Below are 27,699 nucleotides of genomic sequence, written 5' to 3'. Positions count from 1 at the left end.
CTACCCATAAGTTTAAATAGTCTTGATCGCGAGGGTGTGAGATTGTTGAGTCCCCGTGACTCATAGATACTTCCAAAACCAGATTGCAGGTGCCGATGATACCGTGCAGGTGATGCAACCAAGCTCAAGGAGGAGCTCGATGAAGATCTTGTTCATTGTGTTGTTTCATTTCAGTTGATCAGTAGTGGAGCCCAGTCGGGGCGATCGGGGATCTGTAGCATTAGGGGTAGTCTTCTTTTATTTTGGTTCCATAGTCGGACCTTGAATGTATCTGGATGTTGTAATGCTATTCTTATGTTTTGTGTGAAGTGGCGATTGTAAGCCAACTCTATACCTCTTTCTTATTCAGTACGTGGGATGTGTAAAGATTACCCCTCTTGCGACATGCCTACAATGCGGTTATGCCTCTAAGTCGTGCTCCGACACGTGGGAGATATAGACGCATCGGGGGTGTTACAGAGACAAAGAATATTCCCTTGGACCGGAGCACCCGGAGAGGTACGCTGTCGTAGGTGCAAACCTCGACAGCAAATAGGAAGGCGATCTTGTCGATTTCCTCCGTGAGAATCGAGACATCTTTGCATGGTCCCCCAAAGACATGTGGGGTGTCCCGACGGATTTCGCCGAGCACAAGTTACATGTCCAGCCTGATGCCAAACCAGTCAGGCAGCCCTTGCGCCGCCTGGTAGAAGAGAAGAGTCATTGGAGAAGAGATAGCCGGGCTGCTAGCAGCCGGCTTGATCATGGAGGTGTTCTTTCCAGAGTGGCTGGCCAACCCAGTCCTTGTGCTGAAGAAAAACAAGCAGTGGCGTATGTGTATTGATTACACCAGCCTCAACAAAGCATGCCCCAAGGACCCGTTCGCTTTGCCTTGAATTGACCAAGTGATAGACTCCACAGCCGGATGCGAGCTGTTGAGTTTTTTGGATGCATATTCAGGATACCACCAGATCAAGCTAAACCCGGCCGACAGACTGAAGACCGCCTTAATCACACCGTTTGGAGCCTTCTGCTACTTGACCATGACGTTCGGCTTGAGGAATGCCGGCGCTACATTTCAACATTGCATGCAGAAGTGCCTCCTCAAGCAACTCGGCAGAAACACCCACGTTTACATGGACGATGTGGTGGTGAAGACGGGGAAGCATGGAACGCTGCTAGAAGACCTCAAGGAGACCTTCGAGAACCTACGCCGGTTTCAAATCCAACTCAACCCAGGGAAATGCGTCTTTGGAGTACCAGCCGGCCAGCTTCTTGGAATCCTGGTCTCAGAATGCGGCATAGAGTGCAACACTATGAACATCAAGGCCATCGAGAGGATGGAAGTACCCACCTGACTGCTGGATGTGCAGAAGTTTACTGGCTGTTTGGCATCCATCAGCCGATTCATTAGTCGGCTGGGCGAGAAGGCTCTTCCCCTGTACCAGCTCATGAAGAAGACCACTTTTTTCGACTGGAACGACAAGGCGAACGAAGCTTTTCTCCAGCTCAAAAAGATGTTGACTACTCCACCTGTTCTGGCGGCTCCGACTCCTAAGGAGCCCATGCTCCTCTACATCGCCGCCACCAGCCGAGTGGTCAGCACAGTCATCGTGGTAGAGCGCAAGGAGGAAGGTAAGGCACTACCAGTCCAGAGACCGGTATATTATTTGAGTGAAGTGCTATCGACCTCCAAGCAAAACTAACCCCACTACCAGAAGATGTGCTATGGCGTGCACTTTGCCGCCAAGATATTGAAGCCGTATTTTCAAGAGCACCCAATCACTGTGGTCTGCACAGCTCCACTGGCCGGGATCATTGGAAGCTGAGATGCTTCGGGCCGAGTGGCCAAATGGGCCATAGATTTGGCCCCCTACACCATCTATTACCAGCCTCACACTGCCTGTTAGGACCCCGATTCCAAGTCACATCGATCTAGCCGGTAACACCTCATATCACTTTGCGGCCTCACGCGGTATTCCCACGGGCGTCGCCTTACCATGGCCCGGGACCGTTTGCGCCTTTTGGCTCACGTATATGATAGCGTCGCTAGCATCCATATGACAGAGAACCCGGGCCGACATGGCTAGTCGTGAACCCAAAGCGGCACTAACCCATGGGGACAGGCATACATGAATTAACCTCGAGCATGTTGGTCAGCAGCGTGTGAATCCGGGCTGTAGCAGTGGGCTAACAGGACTCTGGGAACCCGGGCTATAGCAGGCTAGGCAGGACTCCGGAGTCACCGCGTGACATTTCCCCGAAGGGACAGACACAGGAACAAAGTGAAACACATGCCGGCCAGTCAAGCGTCCTGAGCAGTAGTGCTGGGCTAGCAGGACTCCGGTGAACCGGGCTATAGCGGACTACTATGGCTCACGGAAGCACTAGACTACATTTCCCCATAAGAGAGGCTGCCAAGGATAAACAACTAGATTGTCGGATCCCACACATAGCAAGCATTTCAATCATACACACAATATGCTCGATATGTGCAAATACAACATGGCATCACAACAAGACTCTACGACTCAAAGTATTTATTCATTAGGCTCCGAGGAGCGGGATATTACAAACATGGGTCTCATGACCCAACAATCATAGCATACAAATAAAAGCACATGCGGAAGCTTAACATGTCTGAGTACAGACATCTACAAATGAAAGAGGCTAAGAAGCCTGACTATCTACCAGATCCTGCCAAGGGCAGAAGATCGTAGCTGAGGTATCAAGCTAAATGTCGAAGTCCACGCGGAACTACTAGCGAGACTGAGGTCTCTCTGCAAAACATAAATTAAACAAACGTGAGTACAAAGGTACTCAGCAAGACTTACATGAGAACTAAACTACATATGCATCGGTATCAACAAGCGGGGTGGTGGAGTTTAACTGCAGCAAGCCAGCTTTGACTCAGTGGCTAACCTGAACTACGACTGCAAGTAACTCTTTTGAGGTGGCGCACACGAGTCCACAAATTCACCATACCAATACACCACTATGGATCCGCTCCCGTCTCCCTACGAGAAGGCCATCCATAGCACTCACGCTTATCTTGTGAGTTTTAGAGTATCCACTTTCACTTGTCTATGAACTATGCAAGGGGTCCAAGTTTCCATATCCGAGGAATCCGGCTATTCGAATAGATAATGATAACCCTGCAGGGGTGTACTCCTTCACACACGCTCCCACCACTTACCACCATATACACGTCATGTATCTCGGCAACCTTCAAGCAGAAGCCTGGCGAGGGTGTCGGCCATGGCCTACCCAAACACTTAAGTCTCTAGTCCAGGTTTATCGCCTATCCAGGTTCCATCCGCAGGGAGTCCGGCCGAGGTTTCCACATACGGCCCCGAACGATGTGAACAGGGATCCCGAGACACCAAACGGGCGCCCGGTACACCGTGCCACAGTGTATCTACCGCAACATAGCCCACCCCTAGGGTCAGCGCTACGCACGGCCGCCAACACATAACCTATAAACACCAGAAACTAGTTGCAACTCCTGGACAGAGTACTAGGGTGATTAAGAAGCCGAGAGGGTCAATTAAGGATCCCAATGAGTGGTAGTAGCTGTTCATGGATCACAGACACAGAACTCAGTTCCTGAGGACGGCTCCGATGAGACAACCCACCATGTACTCCTACATGGCCTCTCACCGCTACCTTTACCAAATCGTGTTCACACACTTAGCTCACACACAGTAGGACATGTTCATCACTGTTCCAATTCACCCCCGATGAATCAGACCTGACTCAACTCTATGCAGTAGCAGGCATGACAAACAAGCATGAATGAGTAGGCACATCAGGGCTCAAACAACTCCTGCTCATGCTAGTGGGTTTCATCTATTTACTGTGGCAATGACAGGTCATGCAGAGGATAAGGGGTTCAACTACCGCAACAAGTAACAGATGAATCTTTGTTGTCCTAATGCAGTAAAAGAGAGCAGGAGCGAGAGAGTGGGCTTGCATCGGAATGAACAAGGGGGTTGTGCTTGCCTGGCATTTCTGAAGATGGTATATTTCTTCATCGGTGTCATCGATCTCATCGTCGAAACCACGTCTATCGAGAGGGGACAAATACCGGCAAACAAAGAGGAACACAATCAATGCAATGCAACAATTATGATGCATGATAATATCATGGCAATATGATATTGACTGAGCTAATGCAACTAGCAACCATATTAAATAAGTTGGTTTGAACCAAGGGCTCAAATTCAAACTCCATATGTGCTTATTTAAATGTCAATTATGCAAATTGCCCTGTACAGCAACCCTAAACAGGTTGTTCAAACATGCATGCAAATTCCATAAACAGATTCCTTGAATTTTTCTAATAATTTTTCATATACAATTTATTTCATTTGGAGTTACGGTTGATTTTATATGATTTTTAGAAGTTTAGGATATTTCTGAAATAAATAAATCATTTAAGATTTATTTAAATTCTAGAAAAAGGATTACAGCGTCAGCCTGACGTCATGATGATATCACCAAGTCAACAGGGCTGGTCCGGGTCAAACCTGACCAGTGGGACCCACTAGTCAGTGACCCAGGGCTGGTTTCTGTGGCTGACGTGTGGGACCAGGTCAACGGCCACGCCAGCAGGGTCAAAGTTGACACGTGGGTCCCACTGGGTTAAGAACTAATCTAAACCAAAAATTAGCTTAAGCTAAACAGGCATAGGGCCCACATGGCAGTGGCTCTAGGGGTGTTTAGCGGAGTCATAGCGCTAATTAAATCGGGATTAGGCCGGCGGCTACTCGCCGGCGAGGCCAGAGGCGGCGGTGGGGCTCGTGATTGTGCTACGGGGCACGGTTCGAGCCGCGGCTAGGCACGTTGGAGTGCCCTCGCCGGCGCGTGTCATTTGGTGGTGCTAGCCGGGCTGTGGTGGCCGGAGGCGACGGCTACGAGCTCGGCAGCGGCGGCCGGCGTTTGGGCGCAGGTGGTGCGACGGCTACGGCGTGCAACAGAAGGAATGGAGAGGGGGAGGAGGAGCAGGAGCTCACCGCGATTGCGACGAGGCCAACGGCGAGCTCGGTAAGGAACCGGAGCGAAGCGGGGCGGCGAGGGGATCTCCGGCGGCCGAAGCTTCAAGACGAGGTCGGGGGAGACGATGCGGGGCTTCCGGCGTCGCGTGAGTCGGCGATGAGGAAGAGGGAGTCGCGGCGAACCTCAGGAACAGCTCGGAGAGGCGAGTGGGTGGCTATGGACGCCATGGCTTTGGACGGCAGCGACGGACGCGTTCAGTCCGGGCGAGAGAGAGGGAGCAGAGGAGAGAGGGCCGTGGGGGAGAGTGAGCGAAGCGGTCAGTAGGATCGGGACGGCACGCGGGAGTCGTCCACGCGTCCAGGGGCTCGTCGGCAAGCAGGAGGTGGCCGCACATGCATCGGGCACACGCCCGCGTCCTCCTGGCGCGGTGGAGAAGATGACAGGAGGCGCCAGGTGGGCTGGGCCAGCGAGCTGGGCCGGCTTCAGGTAGGTGGACCAGGTAGTCCTTCTCTCTCTCTCTTTTATTTCTATTTTTTAATTTTCTGCAACTGTTTGGCTTTATAAAAACAATGCTAAAGCACTTTGTAAAATGCTGCAATAATTTGTGGACACTCTATGGATTATTCTAGTGGCCCACATTTAATTTCAGCATTATTTGAGCATTTAAATTATTTATAGTGTTTAAATGCCCAAATTCAAATACTTTAAGATTTAACTCAAAAATCTAGGAATGACCTATAAATATGTTCACCATTTTGTGCAGAGGTTTTCACCATTATCCAAGTCATGAACATTTCCAAAGGGCATTCTGGGTCATTGAGAAAATATTTTATTTGGACCTAGTTTGATTTGATCTGGTGCTAGGGTTTGGATCAATCCCCATTTCAAGTTTCATGAAATTTAAACATGATGCATAGATGCAATGCCACAAGTTACAAGCAAACTCTAGGGCTGTGACAGCTCACCACCACTAAACAAGAATCTCGCCCCGAGATTCAGGTGTAGGGTAAGATGAAAGGGGAACACAAACTAACATAATCTTCACGATCCAGGTTGCACCTCTTAGGGTTGTTGATTCGTTGCATACGTTGACTCTGACATCCTTGCCTTTGAGATCTTCATCCACGCGATGACAAGAAGAAAAGAAACTCTCGAAGAATCGATCTTCTTGAAGATCGAGCAACCGACGATCAACTCATAGAACGAGACATAGTGACATCTGTCGAGATGAGACACAATACACACATCAAGAATGATGGAAATGAGCATATGACAAGGTTTAAGTAAGTAGCGGAATTCCCACACCTAGGAGGGTGGTGAGCGGTGTCAACGTAGCGAGGGGTTGGGTTGCCATGATACCATAGCGAGACATCTTAAGGAAGGTGACTCGTAGAAATATTCCCTTAAGTGGCAAAAAGAATTACTTTTGATACAAAGATCATTGAAACTCTTTATACCAGCCTGAGGTAATCACAATCGATCGTTGGAAGGGGTTTGAAAGAATGGCATACTTCGACTAGGATGGATGATGTGGACTATCTTTTTGAAGACAACGCAATGGATGATTTTTTCTTCTCATCGGAAATGGATGAGACCCATGGTAAGTCCACTTTTGAAGACGATCCTGAACAACAACTACTGAGGTGCAAGCTGGGAACAAAATGCAAATGTTGGGAATGATTCTAGTAACTGGGGAGAAGGTTCACCGGCAAAGGTGATTCTACCAATTGGATGGCTATCGAACAACTGAGAGAACGGAGGCACATTCCAGTTAACGACAACATCAGAACCTAGTGCCTGAGCGTGCTCTCAAGAACTTGAGCATTTCCATATTCATCAAGGTTTTACCAATATCCGTGTCAAGGATCCGGGCAACACAACATACCACCATGATGAATGGTGATGGATGATGCCGATGCAAACGAATATAACACTTTCTCAGATTTCCCCTTAGCGAGGCCAAGGAAACAAAATCTGGATAATCGACCGAGAGACATTTAGCACTCCGCTTCTAATGTTCTCCTTGATGTGCTAGGATAACTCATTTATTGATATGGTTTGGTATCTAGGACATCAAGTGAAAGGTCGGACTTCGGGAGCACAAGAATCCGTAAGGATTAACTACGGAGGTAAATCCTACGAAATCCTCAGGGGAAGGTGGCCAACTTTCTTCAATCGAGATACTACAATAATAGGTCTTCTGGCTGGATGTGTTGGCCATGACATCCACTTTACCGGTTATCGAGGGACAAATATTATAGTTCTTGGAAAATGCTCCAACCATCATATCTGCCTGAGATTCAGATCTGGTTGGTGTCAGGATATTCCAGACTCATCGAGTCTAGAAAGGAAAATGAAGGTTTGCAACACAAATCGATGAGACGACGTTGCGAGATTCTCGGGAGAATGAACTACGGTAGTAAGCTCCAAAACATGAGCCGGTTCTCCTACAAGCATGTGAACACGTTATCCTAGACAAGCATGGTCACCTGGTAGTCTTAAAATGAAACACTACCGAGTTTAGGGGGAACCATCAACGAGGATATCGAAGTCCTTGCGTAGGTCTAACTCTTAAGAAGAAACTTCTTCTCCTTGAACAAATCAATCAGTGGCTTGGTGTGCTAGGGATACGTATAGAATGTAGATGATGAGTCTATCAGACCATAGAATACTTCGCACATGCATGACTGGCTTGGATGATTCCAGAGGAAGAAAAAACAAACTTTCTCGAATTCACGGCGGCAACTTACATCAGATGCACATGAATCAGAGGAACTCACACCTTTCAACCGGACATATTCTTCATGATCGGGACATGAGGGTAATGCTTATAAAGTTTCCAACACTAGTGTAATGTTCAACGTGAATCATGGGGGAGACAAAATGCTGCTGATGGGCTTAACAGCAACTCATCGGAATCTCCATATCACTGGACTTCCACCACTATGTGAACAATGTGATAGTATTGGTCAGACCAAAGATATAATGGTGTATGCTCGAGGGACAACTGCAAGTAAGACAACATTACGAACATCGTTGGTTCTGATTTGATTTGACGATAGCCCACACTCAAATCAAGGTTTGGACAAGATAATAGATTCAATAGCTGATCACGGGGATCAGTCGATGAAGATATCATCTTTCTTCAACACACACACACACAAGGATATCCCTTAGTGATGAGCTAAATCGGACAAGTTTTCATCTTCCAACTCTCCAAGTTGTTGTTTAGCATAACCAACTAGCTCAGGGTATCCAACATAGATTCTTGGGGAATGGGTGGTTTGGAGGAAAACCAACATGATCACGAACTCAACATAGCAGTCAGGTGACAACCAGGTAATACTTCCGAGAAGATAATCAGAACATCACGAACCACTGATATGATACTAACCTCGAGATCAATCTTTCTTTTCAGAGCAAGACGATATGATCAATAGAGCAAGGGTTTGGCAAAATCCTAACTCGTTGATCGAAGAGTGCACCAGGAAATAAGGGCTAGGTAGCACGATCAATCTTAGGATGGTGATTTAATTACCAGCACACTAAGAATGAGAGTATTGTCCATTAACTACCAAGCAATGGAGTTGCTAGGAATATTGCTTTCACACATCACGGTTCACTTGTCGGCATTCCGGTTATAATAACACAGAACTGAGGAATGAACAATGATGGTAAGAAGCATTACTGTGTCAAGAATTCATAAGAGGTGGTGCAATTCTCATGACAGTCCTGACATAAAAGGGGTAATACTCCAGGGTAGAACAGAGCAAATGCTGGATGGCATTTGATCTGCAGAACACAACTACTTTGACCCAATCCTGGATATGGATGAGGTACTGGAGTTTGTTTCTCCTAGTCATTCTGAAATAGAATGGCTCGACGGGCCACGAGAAAAATAAGCATCGATAACACGAATGCACAACTAAACAGGGACAACTCAAAGAAACATATAACTTTCTGAGTTGTGGATGCATAGATTAGTATGTCGAATCAAGTTCAATAGGTTTCTTCCGGATAACCCATGCAGAAAGGTAGAACCGACAGAATCACAATTATGAATGGAGAACTCCTCAAGAGTACTCTGATTGTGATATTTTGGTTCAAAGAACTTCTGCCTTAATGGTTCATGGTATTTGGAAGGAAGAAATACCACGGACCTCGAGGGCTGTCGCAAGGTTACTAATATCCTAAATGAACTATCAAACACTATCAACATGAGGTAGGTAGGGTGAATCTCGGGTTCAAGAACCCATGAATAGAATACCTACCACTACATGGCATCACGGGATGCTTTTGAGAATAATGGCCAGAATCACACACTGGGGATACAAAACATGTCTAGATCACTAGGTGACTCCCTAAAACACCTAGGGTCATAATAATAGCTCCAACATATATGTCGAGGCAATAGAGTACCTCAACTGACCGGTTAGTGTGATTAATCTGGCCCAAATGGACATCAGGAACAGGAGGAAGGGGTTTGCAAATGCATCAGACTATTTAGAAACCTGGAATGACTCGGACAGAATAACGGCTGTAAATGCTCAAAATGATTTGAGACATCCTGCAAAATGGTGGCATAACCACTCAGAAGCACAATATAAAAGTTCTGGTTCAGCTGACAACATACTAAAGTAGTAGAAACCGAATTGAGGCCTGGAACCAACAATCTTATAAGTCTATGGATTAGTAACACGTCATCCTGATAGATAGATGAGAAGGCCTAGTTCTTAATCCCCGTAGAAGAGAAGAGGATGACTAGGATCAGAAGGGCATAAGATATAAGGAGTAAAAAGATCCTTACGTTCCCTTCCACAATCAATTCCCTTACATAACTAAAGCATTTCTGGACATAACTTCGACCGGTTTGGCTTGGTAATCCTACAGGCAGTCAGGCTCTGATACCAACGCTGTCAGGACCCCGATCCCAAGTCACATCGATCTAGCCGGTAACACCTCATATCACTTTGCGGCCTCACGCACGGTACTCCCACGGGCGTCGCCTTACCATGGCCCGGGACCGTTTGCGCCTTTTGACTCACGTATATGATAGCGTCGCTAGCATCCATATGACAGAGAACCCGGGCCGACATGGCTAGTCGTGAACCCAAAACGGCACTAACCCATGGGGACAGGCATACATGAATCAACCTCGAGCATGTCGGTCAGCAGCGTGTGAATCCGGGCTGTAGCACTGGGCTAACAGGACTCCGGGAACCCGGGCTATAGTAGGCTAGGCAGGACTCCGGAGTCACCGCGTGACATTTCCCCCAGAGGGACAGACACAGGAACGAAGTGAAACACATGCCGGCCAGTCAAGCATCCTGAGCAGTAGTGTTGGGCTAGCAGGACTCCGGTGAACCGGGCTGTAGCAAACTACTATGGCTCACGGAAGCACTAGACTACATTTCCCCATAAGAGAGGCTGCCAAGGATAAACAACTAGATTGTCGGATCCCACACATACCAAGCATTTGAATCATACACACAATATGCTCGATATGTGCAAATACAACATGGCATCACAACAAGACTCTACGACTCAAAGTATTTATTCATTAGGCTCCGAGGAGCGAGATATTACAAACATGGGTCTCATGACCCAACAATCATAGCATACAAATCAAAGCACATGCGGAAGCTTAACATGTCTGAGTACAGACATCTACAAATGAAAGAGGCTAAGAAGCCTGACTATCTACCAGATCCTGGCGAGGGCATAAGATCGTAGCTGAGGTATCAAGCTAAATGTCAAAGTCCACGCGGAACTACTAGCGAGACTGAGGTCTCTCTGCAAAACATAAATTAAACAAACGTGAGTACAAAGGTACTCAGCAAGACTTACATCAGAACTAAACTACATATGCATCGGTATCAACAAGGGGGGGGTGGAGTTTAACTGCAGCAAGCCAGCTTTGACTCAGTGGCTAACCTGAACTACGACTGCAAGTAACTCTTTTGAGGTGGCGCACACGAGTCCACAAATTCACCATACCAATACACCACTATGGATCCGCTCCCGTCTCCCTATGAGAAGGCCATCCATAGCACTCACGCTTATCCTGCTAGTTTTAGAGTATCCACTTTCACTTGTCTATGAACTATGCAAGGGGTCCAAGTTTCCATATCCGAGGAATCCGGCTATTCGAATAGATAATGATAACCCTGCAGGGGTGTACTTCTTCACACACGCTCCCGCCACTTACCACCATATACACGTCATGTATCTCGGCAACCTTCAAGCGGAAGCCTGGCGAGGGTGTCGGCCACGGCCTACCCAAACACTTAAGTCTCTAGTCCAGGTTTATCGCCTATCCAGGTTCCATCCGCAGGGAGTCCCGCCGATGTTTCCACATACGGCCCCGAACGATGTGAATAGGGTTCCCGAGACACCAAACGGGCGCCCGGTACACCGTGCCACGGTGTATCTACCGCAACATAGCCCACCCCTTGGGTCAGCGCTACGCACGGCCGCCAACACATAACCTACAAACACCAGAAACTAGTTGCAACTCCTAGACAGAGTACTAGGGTGATTAAGAAGCCAAGAGGGTCAATTAAGGATCCCAATGAGTGGTAGTAGCTGTTCATGGATCACAGACACAGAACTCAGTTCCTAAGGACGGCTGCGATGAGACAACCCACCATGTACTCCTACATGGCCTCTCACCGCTACCTTTACCAAATCGTGTTCACACACTTAGCTGCCACACAGTAGGACATGTTCATCACTGTTCCAATTCACCCCCGATGAATCAGACCTGACTCAACTCTAAGCAGTAGCAGGCGTGACAAACAAGCATGAATGAGTAGGCACATCAGGGCTCAAACAACTCCTACTCATGCTAGTGGGTTTCATCTATTTACTGTGGCAATGACAGGTCATGCAGAGGATAAGGGGTTCAACTACCGCAACAAGTAACAGATGAATCGTTGTTGTCCTAATGCAGTAAAAGAGAGCAGGAGCGAGAGAGTGGGCTTGCATCGGAATGAACAAGGGGGTTGTGCTTGCCTGGCACTTCTGAATATGGTATAGTTCTTCATCGGTGTCATCGATCTCATCGTCGAAACCACGTCTATCGAGAGGGGACAAATACTGGCAAACAAAGAGGAACACAATCAATGCAATGCAACAATTATGATGCATGATAATATCATGGCAATATGTTGTTGATTGAGCTAATGCAACTAGCAACCATATTAAATGAAGTTGGTTTGAACCAAGGGTTCAAATTCAAACTCCATATGTGCTTATTTAAATGTCAATTATGCAAATTGCCTTGTACAGCAACCCTAGGTTGTTCAAACATGCAAGCAAATGCCATAAACAGATTCTTTGAATTTTTCTGATAATTTTTCATATATAATTTAATTCATTTGGAGTTACGGTTGATTTTATATGATTTTTAGAAGTTTAGGATATTTCTGAAATAAATAAATCATTTAAGATTTATTTAAATTCCAGAAAAAGGATTACTGCGTCAGCCTGATGTCATGATGATGTCACCAAGTCAACAGGGCTGGTCCGGGTCAAACCTGACCAGTGGGGCCCACTGGTCAGTGACCCAGGGCTGGTTTCTGTGGCTGACGTGTGGGACCAGGTCAACGGCCATGCCAGCACGGTCAAAGTTGATACGTGGGTCCCACTGGGTTAAGAACTAATCTAAACCGAAAATTAGCTTAAGCTATACAGGCACAGGGCCCACATAGCAGTGGCTCTAGGGGTGTTTAGCGGAGTCATAGCGCTAATTAAATCAGGATTAGGCCGGCGGCTAATCGCCGGCGAGGCCAGAGGCGGCGGTGGGGCTCGGGATTGTGCTACGGGGCACGGTTCGAACCGCGGCTAGGCGCGTTGGAGTGCCCTCGCCGGCGCGCGTCATTTGGTGGTGCTAGCAGGGCCTGTGGTGGCCGGAGGCGACGGCTACGAGCTCGGCAGCGGCGGCCGGCGTTCGGGCGCAGGTGGTGCGGCGGCTACGGCGTGCAACAGAAGGAATGGAGAGGGGGAGGAGGAGCAGGAGCTCACTGCAATTGCGACGAGGCCAACGGCAAGCTCGGGGAGGAACCGGAGCGAAGCGGGGCGGCGAGGGGATCTCCGGCAGCCGAAGCTTCAAGACGAGGTCGGGGGAGACGATGCGGGGCTTCCGGCGTCGCATGAGTCGGCGATGAGGCACTCATTCACGGGCTCCGACTAGCCGAAGAGCTCGGCATTCGCCGGATCCTGTGCTTTGGTGACTCTGACTTGGTGGTCCAGCAGTCATCAGGCGATTGGGACGCCAAAGATGCAAACATGGTGAGCTACCGCTTCCTGGCACAGCAACTCAGTGGATATTTTGAAGGGTGTGAGTTTCTCTATGTGCGAAGAAACGACAACGAGCAAGCAGATGTGATGCGGAGCATCCTACGAACATCACCATGTCAAGAGTCCGTTTGGCATGTGACACGTTCAACATCCACTTCACATACACAAAGGTGAATCATCTCCTTTATGCGTGTTCACTTGACCCCTTTGAGGATGGTATACTACTTGACACTCCACTTGCGTACATGCATAGGTATTGTCGGAACAGAACAGACGACGAGGAGGAGTGCGAGTGCAAGTGTACAACTACACCATCCGCGAGGGAAGCGTGGAAACGAAGACGCAAGAAGAAGAGCTGTCGAAAAAGCTCCAGCGAGCGGACGTCCGGACGACACCGGACGACCGGTACATCTACACCCAGGCCAATTCAGCGGAAGACCGACGACACCAGACGACCGGCGACCGGACGACCGCCAGCCACCGGACGTCCGGTGCCACCTCAACCGAGCCATAGTGAGCGCAAGTCCGCTGAGAAGATGCGGAGCATCCTACGGACATCACCATGTCAAGAGTCCGTTTGGCAAGTGACACGTTCAACATCCACTTCACATATACAAAGGTGAATCATCTCCTTTATGCGTGTTCACTTGACCCTTTTGAGGATGGTACACTACTTGACACTTCACTCGCGTACATGCATAGGTATTGTCAGAACACTACGGACGGCGAGGAGGAGTGCGAGTGCAAGTGTACAACTACACCATCCGCAAGGGAAGCGTGGAAACGAAGACGCAAGAAGAAGAGCTGTCGAAGAAGCTCCAGTGAGAGGACGTCCGGACGACACCGAACGACCGACCCCTCCTAGCGAGCGGACGTCCGGCCCCCACCGGACGACTGGTACATATACACCCAAGCCAATTCAGTGGAAGACCGACGACACCGGACGACCGCCAGCCACCGGACGTCCGGTGCCACCTCAACCGAGCCAAAGTGAGCGGAAGTCCGGCGACTACCGGACGTCCGGAAGCCCATGAGCCACCGGACGACTGGTCCCTAGCGGACGTCTGGTACCTGTCTGCGTATAGAAATCGGGCATGAAGCCCATGTATCCCTCTTCCACTTACCCCTTCGTGGACCTAGACTATATATACTCCTCCACCTCCTCCTAGTTGGGGTTAGCTTTGGTTTAGCTCATACTTAGAGATAGAGCTTCGCTCATCCACATCGGATCTACTCCTCGTGAGAGACCGCGGCCTCTTTGGAGAAGATCCCTTTGGATTCAAGACCTCCTTTTGGAGAAGAACATCAAGACCTCCTCACGGAGAAGACCGGATACCTTTGTATCGTCCGTTGTTGACTTTGGATCTTGTATCTCACCTTTGTGTTCATCGATCTAGCGCATGTGTGATCTATTCTTGTTGGTTGAGTGATTCTCTCGTGTTTCCTCTTGTGTTTTCCCTTGTTTTCCCCTCGTGTTCTTCACGTTATTGGACGGGATCCGCTCCTTTCATGAAATATCAGCCCTTAGGGTTCCTACCATACATCATCTTGGTATCATGAGCCATGTTGATCATGATTTTGGAGCCTCCCCCACTGTTTTCTAGCCTTCTTTTGCTTCATTTCGTCCTAAATTCGAAAATCCCCACCAAAACTAGCCCCAATTTTTTTTTGTGATTTGTCGGTTTGATGATGTTTTGTTGATTTTCATCGATGGATTTGCTTGGTTTCAAGTGGATCTAGCATCTCCCCAAGTTTCCCCATCTTTCATCCATGAAATCTCATCAATTTTGACCCCAAAATCCGCAAATTCTGCCCAAAATCGCGTCCCGAATCGCGGATCTGGAGTTGACCCCGATACACTGGACGTCCGGAGCCACAGGAACCACCGGACATTGGACCTTACCGGACGACCGGAACCCCCTAACCCGAGCAGAACAGCGGATTTCCGACCCGACCAGACGTCCGGCGACCGGACGACCGTTTTTTCCGGACATCCGCAACCTGTAGATATCAACTTCGGCTGATTTTTGTTTTGGCCATAACTAATTCATGCGAACTCCGATTTTGATGTTATTTAGCTCGTTGGAAAGCTCTTGACATCCCCCCTCACACAAAAATACCACCGACATCTTTTGACTCCATTAAATATTGACAATTTGGCATCTTTGCCTAGGGCTTCCACCACATCATCCGCTACACCAACACCGACTCCCGCAACCTAACCAATATTGATCCCCATAGCATTAGTGGTTGCTTGAGGAGTGATTTGAGTCTCCTTAGGTGTCTAGGCTACTTAGGGCCGGTTGCTTCTTCATGAACCACCACCACCACCACCATAACTTCCGCATAGTTTTCCCCACCTCACACTCCCGCCACCCTGACTTAACCCTTTTTTTGTGTTGTGAGTTGTGTCTCCTAAGGTGTTTCGGCTACTTAGGGACCGTGCTTCCAACTCCGATACCGTGTATAGTTCACCACCTTACCCTCCATTTCCGCATTGCGTATTCCACAACCCATCATCACATTTCCGCAATCCCATTGAACTTCCGCTACCACCACCGCATTCCCACTACCACCATTTGGCATTTGAGATTTTGAGTTCGCGGTTTTTCCGTTTCCTCTGGTGTTTCGGCTACTTAGGGATGAGTCTCCATCATATTGGTATCTCCATCAAGATCACCGCCACTCATCATCACCACGGACAGTAACCTCCATATCATCTCGATATCGTGGTATCCCCCCATTGTATATTCCCTTGCCATTGCATTAATAACCCCTAGCCCATTTTGCGTCACTTGCCTATCGAAACTAGCCATTTGAGTATTGCCGGCAACGTTACTTGTGCACATTAGTGATCTACAGCGTACATTGCATACATACCATATCATATTGGTATCATATCATCTCGTGTGCCTCAAGTTTGTTCCCGCATATATACAATTCCTACCTTGGTATGTGCATTTTGCAAAGTGGCCATACAAAAAAAGAAGAGAATAAGCTTTTAAGCAAAAGAGAAAGAGCAAAGAAGTTGTAAGCAATAGCCATAGCATCCACCACATTGCATAAGATTGTCATATCCGATCATCTTGGATCAAACACCGGGAACCATACATACATAGCATACTTGGGATAGAAAGTTTATCCATTTTGCATCTTATAGGTTGTGCACAAGTGTCGTATCCGCCTAGTGAGCAATCGTGCTAGCGTCTCTCTTGAGTTGTGCAACACGAGCGTTTTCCGTGGATTCCACATTTTGTGCTCATCCTTGGTTGCACGACCCCATTTATCTATCCGTGTGTGTGTTTCCGTGTGCCACATATTGCTATTGGTCTACTTGTTTCACTTGCGAATTTGTGAATCCCTTTCAACATTATTGACTCTTGCTAACATTTTGCATTAAATTTTTGTGCCACTATCCTCACCGAGCTCCACCATAAGCCTTATTTGTGTAGGTGTGAGAAACCGACAAGAATTGGTACCAATTGTGCTATTTCCTTGTCCACATTGGAGTGATCATTGATCCACTTTCAACTTCGGTCAAGCTACATTTGGTATTCGTTCTTGTCTTTCTACCACTCACATTTTTCTCTTGGAGTGATGGATAGGCAAGGCATTTCATCTTCGGTCTACAACAATAACGACGAGTTCGATGCCGCGAACAACTCCACCGACGCCAAGATGCATGCTCAAATGGAGGAGATCAAGGCCCTCATCAACTCCTACAAGCGGTCTTCCTCATCTTCGAGAAGACGCTCAAGAGCACATGTCTCCGAGCTACCATCTCCGGCAAAATCAAATCGGCATCGACACCATCACCAATAAGGATGTGAAGGTCAAGAGCTCAACACCACCAACTGCTCAACAACTTCACCATCTCCCTTGGCATCTTCGCCAAGCGACTTCAAGGCATCTTCGCCTATGGACATACGGCATATTCGCCCACAAGAACTTCAAGAGAAGCTCCCCAAGCTCAAGTCCGAGACTTCCACGAGTTACTACGACCTCGACATCGACTATGAGATTCCTTTCTATGGAACTCAAGAACCCGAGGAGTATCTCGAGTGGGAGCGTTTGATGGACGACTACCTCAAGCTACATCAAGTTCCTCCCGAAGATCAACTGAAGTGCACCAAAAGGAACTTCCACGACTACGCGTCCACATGGTGGCTTCATGCATCTTCGAAGACCTACGACATGAGTTGGCCCAAGACGAAGAGAGCTTTGAGGCGAGAGTTTGTGCCTCCAAACTACACGGAACAACTTCTACGCCAATTGGAGAACACCACCCAAGGATCCAAGTCCGTCGACGCGTACTTCAAGGAGATGAAGATGGCCTTGCAACGAGCCGGCATGGACGACCCCATTTTGATGAAGTTCCACTTCATGATGGGATTACACAATGACATCTCCAAGACAATCTTCCTCGAGAACTACAAGTCCCTCGACGACAACTACATTGGTGCTCTCAAGGCGGAACAAGAACTCATGAACTCCAAAGATTCTCCACCCCAAGCTCACTTCGCGATGACCAAGCTCCATGAGAACGAGCATGAGGCTAGTACCACCACGATGTCCAAGCCCGACGAGCTCCAAGACGATGCTCCCAAGTTTGACTTCACCGCCATCCCTCTTTGTGGCGTTGACGATGCCGAGTCTACTTTGACTCTTTTTCAAGATGGTGCGGTGACGACTACGACTACGGACACCATCAAGGACCAAGCATTGGAGGCGAGCGATATGGCGACGAGCAAGGATGATGCTTCCATCTTAGGAGGCGAGAGTGATGATGTGCCATCTTCGGCCTTCATCCACGGCGAGAACAACGAGATGGTTGAGCATCGGATTTTCCCTTCGACCACGGCGACGTCTGATGACTTGAGTGACTTGTGCCACCATATTGAGAGTGAGAGTGACTTCACCACTAGCCCCATAGATGTGTTACCCCAATTCCCATGTGAGGAGAGCCACAACCCCCACCACTTGAGTGAGATGAGTGACTCCACCATACGTGAGATTCAGTGCACCTATTTCGTGGGAGTGAGGGAACCACCACATAGAGAGAGTGAGATAGTTGATAGGTCATGTGAGGCCACTTTTAACACTAATGACTTGACCTCTACCTCTATTGTGTCTTCTCATTTGGTGCTAGGTCCCTTATATGATGACGCGCCGATTCTCGATGACTTCGTCCTACCTTTGGACAAGACGATGGCCATGGTGGAATATGATGCACCCCCTACATGGTTCCATCACAATGATGATCTTGACCACCATTTGGTCTTACCCACATCACCTACACCACGTGAGTGGAATGACAAAGGTAACATAGGTGACGGTGATGCTCTTGTCCCACTAGTGGACTGTAACGCCCTCGATGCGGCTATATCTCCTATGTGTCGAAGCATGACTTAGAGGCATAACCGCATTGAAAGCAATGTCGCAAGTAAGGTAATCTTCACAACAACCCATGTAAATAGATAAAAGGGGAAAAGGTACATAGTAGGCTTACACTCGCCACGTCACACAAATAAATGAATAACATTACAATCATCCAATACACTCATGGTCCGACTACGGTACCAAAATAAAAGATCAAGCCCCACATGCGACACAGTCCCCGATCGCCCCAACTGGGCACCACTACTGATCATATGGGAAAGACACATAGTAATGACGAGAGTCTTCATCGAACTCCCACTTGAGCTCAAGCGCATCGTCTGGAGCGGTTTCATCGGTCCCCGCATCTAGTTTGGAAGTAAACTGTGAGTCACGGGGACTCGGCAATCTCACACCCTCGCGATCAAGACTATTTAAGCTTATAGGTAAGGCAAGGTATGATGTGGAGCTGCAGCAAGCGACTAGCATATATGGTGGCTAACATACGCAAAAGAGAGCGAGAAGAGAAGGCAAAAGCACGGTCGAACAACTATGATCAAGAAGTGATCCTAGAACAACCTACGTCAAGCATTACCCCAACACCGTGTTCACTTCCCGGACTCCGCCGAGAAGAGACCATCATGGTTACACACGCGGTTGATTCATTTTAATTAAGTTAAGTTTCATGTTATCTACAACCGGACATTAACAAATTCCCTTCTGCCCATAATCGCAGGCACGGCTTTCGAAAGTTCAAATCCCTGCAGGGGTGTCCCAACTTAGCCCATCACAAGCTCTCACGGTCAACGGAGGATATTCCTTCTAGCGGGAAGACCTGATCAGACTCGGCATCCCGGTTACACGACATCCTCGACAATGGTAAAACAAGTCCAGCAACACCGCCCGAATGTGCCGACAAATCCCGATAGGAGCTGCACATATCTCGTTCTCAGGCACACTCAGATTGTCCAAACTTCCAGTAGGCCAGCCCAGAGGTGCCCCTGTTGGCCACCGGCGGCTGACGAGGTGGACCAACACTCAGAGGAGCACTGGCCCGGGGGGGGGGGTTAAATAAAGATGACCCTTGGTATCCGGAAACCCAAGGGAAAAAGAGGCTAGGTGGCAAATGGTAAAACCAAGGTTGGGCATTGCTGGAGGAGTTTTATTCAAGGCGAACTGTCAAGGGGTTCCCATTATAACCCAACCGCGTAAGGAACGCAAAATCCGGGAACATAACACCGATATGACGGAAACTAGGGCGGCAAGAGTGGAACAAAACATTAGGCAAAAGGCTGAGCCTTCCACCCTTTACCAAGTATATAGGTGCATTAATATAAACAAGATAATATGGTGATATCCCAACAATAAACCATGTTCCAACAAGGAACGATCTCCAATCTTCACCTGCAACTAGCAACGCTATAAGAGGGGCTGAGCAAAGCGCTAACATAGCCAATCAACGGTTTGCTAGGGCATGGTGGGTTAGAGGTTTGACATGGCAATTTGGGAGGCATGATAAGCAAGTGGTAAGTATCGTAGCATAGGCAAAGCAAAAGAGCGAGCATCTAGAAAGCAAAGATAGAAGTGATTTCGAGGGTATGATCATCTTGCCTGCAAAGTTGTCAGAGTTGACTTGATCCAGGTAAGCAAACTCGACGGGCTCCTCGGTCGCTAACTTGTCTCCCGGCTCTACCCTAACAAGATAAACAAGCAAAAGGAACACAATCAACCACGTGTAATGCTCAAACAACATGATGCAAACATGGTATGCTATGTGGGATGCGATATGTGATGCATATGCAAGATTTGACAAGGAATGATTGAATTTGGCCTCAACTTGGAAATCCAAGAGTGCCACTGGAAAGGTGAGGTGATTTCAGTTGAAATTGATATAAAGATCACCGGAATCGGATGCATGGTTTGGAAATGGCAAGCAAAACAAATATGACACCGGTCTGCGATAATCAGCAAGTAGCCATCTAAATGCATCAATATAAATATGCTACAGCACTCAAACATGGCAACAAAATACATGGCAGGGATCCACTCATGAAGCTTGACAAAAGATGAACACTGAGATACGGCTAGTTCATCCATTAACAGGTTCAAACAAGCATGGCAAAAGTGAAAATGATAACAGGTTTCAGACTTGGTTAAATTAACACAAGTCTGGAATTTAACATCAGGAAGCACACTTTAGAGCATGAAAACTACATGCTACAGGAACTTAGCAAAAGTCCCTTAGTGACCTCGAGCTAAAAGGGATCAGAAAATACAATTGCAAGCATGTGAACATGGCAAAAACATAAACAGATTACAGACTTAGTGAAAAACTGGAGCATGCAAATCAGTTAACGAGTAGGCATGTTTACGAGCTCGATGCACTCACTACAGAGTATGGCATGACAAACTAAGAATACACCCATCAAGAATACATATCATAGAAGCTAGACATGGCAATAACAGCAACATAGCATGCACGGATCAATAGCAACATCCTCGGCAAAATCGTTAACTAGTCAACAATCTGCCAGGATTCACGATATAGCAAAAGTAGAGCTCGATTGACTCAAGCTAGGGTGCTCCATACATGCAAACAAAGATATGGATGGATAGAGCACCACAATATTAACAAATCATCCTTACTGATCATCCTCAAAAGAGGCACGGATCACTAGGAAACAACATGAACATATGGCATAACAACAAAATCAGGACAAGACTCATGTAGATCTCAGGAGCATATCATGAACACATTAATCATGGAAAAAATGACAAATATCTATTTGATGAAACAGATATGGCAAATTTATCACATAGCCCTCTTCCAACAGCATTTCGAGCATCAAGATGAGCTCAAATGAAACTGATGGAATGAGATGAAATGATGTACTCGTTGAGACGAACATTTTGATATGCTACACGCGCAAATCAGAGCTACGGATGCAGAGATACGACATGATGAAGATTGCTAAAAAAATAGGATTACGGGGATCAAAAGTCAACCGTCTCAACTAGATCTCAGATCCGGCGCACGGTACTGTAGCGGCACGGCTGCCGAGGTTCGCTGGAGATCGCGGACGCTGCCGGAGTCAGACTTGGGGATGCCGGAGTCGAGGGAGGCCGGAGAGGTGGGCGCGCGAGGCCGGGCGGCGAGGGGCGGCGGAGAACGGCGTTGGCGTCAGTGGCGGCGGCGGTGGTCGGCGCCGGAGCCGGTTGGCGGAACAGGAGGCGGTGGTGGTCGGCGAGCCGGCGGGCGGCGAGCAGCAGAGGCGCAGTAGCGCGGATGATGCGGTGAGGTCCCAGCGCCTCGGGCGCGTGTCGGTGGGGTTGGGCCATGGGGGCTCCCCACGGGCCGGCGCGGCTGGCGGCGAAGGGAGCAGCGAGGCGACACATGGCATGAGCTGAGAGGGCGCGGGCGGCGGCGGATGTTGTCCGGCGCCGGCGGACACGTCCGGCGCGCAGAGAGGAGCGGGGAGCTAGGGTTAGGGTAGACTTGATCCGAAATTTTCGGGGAGGAGGCCTTTTTATAGATAGAAGGAGCTAGGAAGCTCAGAATGAGGAGCGGTTTGCAGTCGCGCGATCACAATCGAACGCTCTACATGATGGAAGGGTTTTTGGTGGGTTTTGGGCCAAATTGGAAGGGTGTTGGTCTGCAACACAAATGAGGCTTTTCGGTCCCTCGGTTAACCGTTTGAGTATTAAACAAAGAGCAAATGGTACGAAACTTGATAGGCGGTCTACCGGTAGTAAGTAACCCAAGGCCGCTTGGCAAGTCTCGGTCCAATCCGGAAATGTTTAACCCCCACACATGAAAAGAGGTAGAAAGGACCACGAGAGGAGATAGGAGCGCCGGAATGCAAAACGGACAACGGGGAAAATGCTCGGATGCATGAGACGAACACGTATGCGAATGTAATGCACATGATTACATTATATGAGATGCATGACAAAGGCAACAACACACGGAGACAAAAACCTGACACCGAGGAAAATAAAATAACTTAGGCCGGAAACGGCAAGTGTTGGAGTACAGATAAGGTAAATAACATCCGGGGTGTTAGAACACTCCACCACTATGAGAGGATCTCGTCCCGAGATCTAGGACTGGAAAAACGCCGGGTACTCAGAACGGAGGTGATCCTCGCGTTCCCAGGTGGCTTCACGGTCGGAATGGTGTGACCACTTGACTTTGAGGAATTTGATTGACTTATTGCGAGTCTTGCGTTCAGTCTCTTCAAGAATAGCAACTGGGTGCTCATGATAAGAGAGGTCTTCTTGGAGATTAATGTCTTTGAAGTTGACGGTGCGATTTGGGGTCTTGAAGCACTTGCGGAGCTGAGAGACGTGGAACACGTCGTGCACATTTAAAAAGTTGGAGGGAAGCTCGAGTTTATAGGCGAGATCGCCTCTCTTGCTGACGATCTTGAAAGGACCCACGTATCTACGGGCAAGCTTCCCTTTGATACCGAAGCGACGAGTACCTTTCATTGGAGAGACGCGGAGGTAAACATGGTCTCCGATCTTGAAAGCCAAATCACGATGCTTACTATCATAGTAGCTCTTCTGGCGCGATTGCGCTGCTTTGAGGTTATCATGATTGACTTTGCACATCTCCTCTGCCTCTGTGATTAAGTCATTTCCAAGAAGTTGACGTTCACCGGTCTCTGACCAGTTAAGAGGAGTACGTCACTTCCTGCCATAGAGAATTTCAAATGGGGCCTTGCCCGAACTCGCTTGGAAGCTGTTGTTGTAGGAGAACTCAGCATATGGAAGACAATCTTCCCATTTCATACCGAAAGAGATAACGTAAGCCCTGAGCATATCTTTGAGAATCTGATTAACACGCTCGACTTGACCGCTAGTTTGAGGATGAAAAGCTGTGCTGAAACGGAGGTTGGTGCCCATGGCCTTCTAAAAAGAATCCCAAAACTTGGAGGTAAAGATGCTGCCACGGTCTGAAGATATCAGCTGCGGAATACCATGTAGAGAGACAATCCCAGAGGTATACAGCTCCGCCAATTGAGCTGAAGTGATTGACTCTTTGATAGGCAGGAAATGAGCCACTTTAGTGAGTTTCTCGATGACAACGAATATAGCATCATTGCCACACTTGGACTTTGGAAACCCAGTCATGAAGTCCATCTCAATGTGGTCAAACTTCCATTCTGGAATGGCAAGACGTTGGAGGAGACCAGCTGGTCGTTGGTGTTCTGCCTTCACTCTTCTGCAGACATCACATTCATTCACGAACTGAGCAATCTCGCGCTTCATTCGAGTCCACCAATACGCCTGCTTGAGGTCCTGGTACATCTTTGTACTCCCAGGGTGGATAGAGAGGAGTGAATTGTGAGCCTCGTTCATAATGAATTTACGAAGGTCACCTTTAGGCACAACAATGCGATCCTCGAAGAAGAGAATATCCTTGTCATCAAGGCGATAGCACTTGTACTTGGATTGACTCTTGGCAATCCCAATCTTCACCTTCTTCACCATAGCATCAAGAAGTTGAGCCTCACGAATCTAATCTTCCAAAGTAGGAGAGACTTGAAGGTTGGCGAGGAACCCTTGAGGAACAACTCACAAATTGACTTTGCGGAAAGCTTCACAAAGCTCGGGTTGGTAAGGCTTGAGAATCAGACTGTTCCAGTAAGCCTTCCTGCTCAATGTGTCGACAATTACATTGGCCTTGCCTGGAGTATATTCGATACTCAGATTATACTCTTGAATCATTTCGACCCAACGAGTCTGCCTGAGGTTGAGATTAGGCTGAGTGAAGATGTACTTGAGACTCTTGTGGTTAGTGAAGATGTCCAGTTTTCTTCCCAATAAGAGATGTCTCCAAGTCAAAAGAGCATGCACAACTGCCGCCAACTCGAGGTCATGAGTGGGGTAGTTCCTCTCGTTGGGCTTCAACTGGCGAGAAGTATACGCCACAACTTTCTTCTCTTGCATCAACACTACACCAAGACCTTGAAGAGAGGCATCACAGAAGACCTCGAATGGTTTGGATTCATCAGGAGGAGTCAGAACTGGAGCAGTGACTAATTTCTCTTTCAAGGTGTTGAAAGCGATGCCACATTCAGGAGACCAAACGTACTGGACGTGCTTCTGGAGAAGGTTGGAAAGAGGCTTTGCGATCTTTGAAAAGTTCTCAATGAACCTTCGATAGTAGCTTGCGAGACCAAGGAAGCTGCGGAGTTGCTTCATGTTCTGAGGTGGTTCCCAATTCACAATTGCAGACACCTTCTCAGGATTCACCGCAATGCCCTTGGCAGAGATGATATGCCCAAGATAGAGAACCTCATCGAGCCAAAACTCGCACTTTGAGAACTTGGCGTAGAACTGATGTTCTCTGAGCTTATCGAGCACCAAACGCAAGTGCTTGGCATGATCTTCCTTGTTCTTCGAATAGACCAGAATGTCATCGAGGTAGACCAAGACGAAGTCATTTGTGTAGGGGTTGAAGATGGAGTTCATCATGCGAGAGAAAGTCAGCGGAGCGTTGACGAGGCCAAAAGACATGACAGTGTATTCATATGAACCATAGCTTGTTCTGAACGCCGTCTTGGGGATATCTTGCTCACGAATTCGGATCTGGTGATAGCCCATACGGAGATCAAGCTTGGAGAATACTTGAGCACCTTTGAGTTGTTCAAACAGCTCGTTGATGTTGGGAAGTGGGTACTTGTTCTTTATGGTCTTCTTGTTCAATGGACGGTAGTCAACACAGAGTCGGTCCGTTCCATCCTTCTTCTTCACAAAAAGAACTCCACAACCCCACGGAGAAGAACTAGTTCGGATGAGACGCATTCGCTCTTGAATATCGAGTTGCTTCTTCAGCTCCTTCAACTCTTCAGGTCCAAGCTTGTAAGGATGTTTGCAAACAGGTTCTGTGCCAGGCTCAAGATCGATGACGAATTCAACTGGCCGGTGCGGAGGCATTCCTGGAAGCTCTTCTGGAAAGACGTCTTGATATTCGCAAACGACTGGAATTTGAGAGATGGCATCCAGTTCACCCTTCTCATTGAGAGAAAACAGACATATTGTATTATCCCGAGCGGTAAAGACAATAACATCCTCAGACGAATGAGTCAATTGAATCTACCAGGCTGCACAATCAAGCTGAGGCTTGTGCTTAGAAAGCCAATTCATTCCAAGAATAAGATCAATATCCGAGTTACCCAGAACCATTGGAGAAGCCAGAAACTTGAAATCACCCATCATGATAGAAATATCCGGAATCTCGTAGTTTGCAAGCAAACATTTACCCAGTGAGACCACTGCTAACGGTTTATGCAAAACTTGAGAAGACAACTCAGCTTAGATGCAAAAGGTCTTGAGATGAGACAATGCGATGCACCAGTGTCAAAAAGTACTTTTGCAGGAACATCGTTAACAGGAAGGTTACCCATGATGACATCTGACGAGTCCTTTGTCTGAGCTGCATTCATCAAGTTGACCTTGGCGTGCTTGGGTTTATGCTTGACCACAGCTGTACTTGCCGATCTCACAGGAGGAGGAGGAGGGAGATGCCTCTGATTGAAGCATTTGTTGGCATAGTGACCCTTCTGTTGGCACTTGTTGCACGTGACCTCTAAGAGCAGACGGTGATATGGAGCACTTGATCTTGGAGCTTGAGGCGAAGTCTTGTTCTGAAAGCCAGGGTTGGGGGGGTGGGAAGATCCACTGCCACCTTTGCTCTTCTGCGGATAAGGCTGATGGAACGGAGGAGGAGGAAGCCAATACTTCTACTGCTTAGCCACTTGAGTTGAGGAAGAAGGAGTTGCATCTCTGACTCGCTTCTTGGAAGCATCGCACTTCAGTTGAGCAGTCTCTTGCTTCATTGCCATGTTGTAAAACTCATCGTACCTCTTGGGCTCAAAGAGAACGAGAGCTAGCTGGATTTGTTCTCTGAGACCACCCCTGAACCGGTAAATCATGCTCTTCTCGTCAGGGACGTCTTGCTTAGCAAAACGGGTGAGCTTCTGAAACATCTTGTTGTACTCGTAAACAGACATAGAGCCTTGCTTCAGGTTGCGCATTCCTCACGCTTGCTTTCGACCACGCTCTGAGGAATATGATGAGCTTTGAAGTCTTAACGGAATTCATCCCAGGTAATCACGCGGCCTCCTCTGGAATCTTTGTACTGCGGAAACCATTCTGCAGCTTGGTCTTTGAGTTGGAAGGAAGCGAACTTGACAAAGTCCTCAGGCCTGATGTTACTGCACTCGAAATGCTTGCATATGTCCACGAGCCAATCATCAGCGTCTGTTGCCTCAACACAATTGCTGATGGTCTTTGGCTGGTTAGCAAGGAACTGGTTGAGTGTAGCAAACTGATTCTGATTGTTGCCTTGGCCCTAGTTCCCTTGGTTGCGCTCTTGAAGAAGTTGCATGATCAGTTGCGTGTTTGCATTGGTAGCGGCCATCACAGCTTGCCATGCCTCCGGAGGTGGAGGTGGTGGTGGCGGATCAGGATTCGGAGTCGTGCGCGTTGGAGGAGCCATCCTGAAGAGGCTGACATCCATTAGCACATTGAGAGACAAATATTGAAGCTGAATCGAATGGGTTGAAATTGCAACATAAAGTCTTCACATTCGAACCAAATGAACGAATGCATTCCAATTGAAATGGTCACATATCCATAAATTGAGAAGCCACTTAAGAATTGGGGTAGAAGAAAAACAACAAGGTATGGACAAGAACGAATACTCGGTAAGGATCACCCAATCTCAAACCAAATATCCGCGGAAGAAGAACTAGAGCTACAAGAATTCCCACCTATGAAACTGCCGAACCTTTCCGGTTATGCAATGAGGTGTTGGGGATATAGGGAAGCATAATATCTCACCCAAATCTAGCAAATCCTACATCAAGCTGTATCCATCCTTCAACACATAACCGAGAAAAACTTTGGAAATCATTTACCTCAAGCTTCGAAAAGCATCCGTTATACAAGTGAGATGAGTGACTCCACCATACGTGAGTGAGATGAGTGACTCCACCATACGTGAGATTCAGTGCACCTATTTCGTGGGAGTGA

The sequence above is a fragment of the Triticum urartu genome, chromosome 1, assembly GCF_003073215.2.
Source record: "Triticum urartu cultivar G1812 chromosome 1, Tu2.1, whole genome shotgun sequence".
In the NCBI taxonomy this organism is placed as follows: Eukaryota; Viridiplantae; Streptophyta; class Magnoliopsida; order Poales; family Poaceae; genus Triticum; species Triticum urartu.
The sequence above is the reverse complement of the archived record's forward strand: the minus strand, read 5'-3'. Positions refer to the sequence as shown.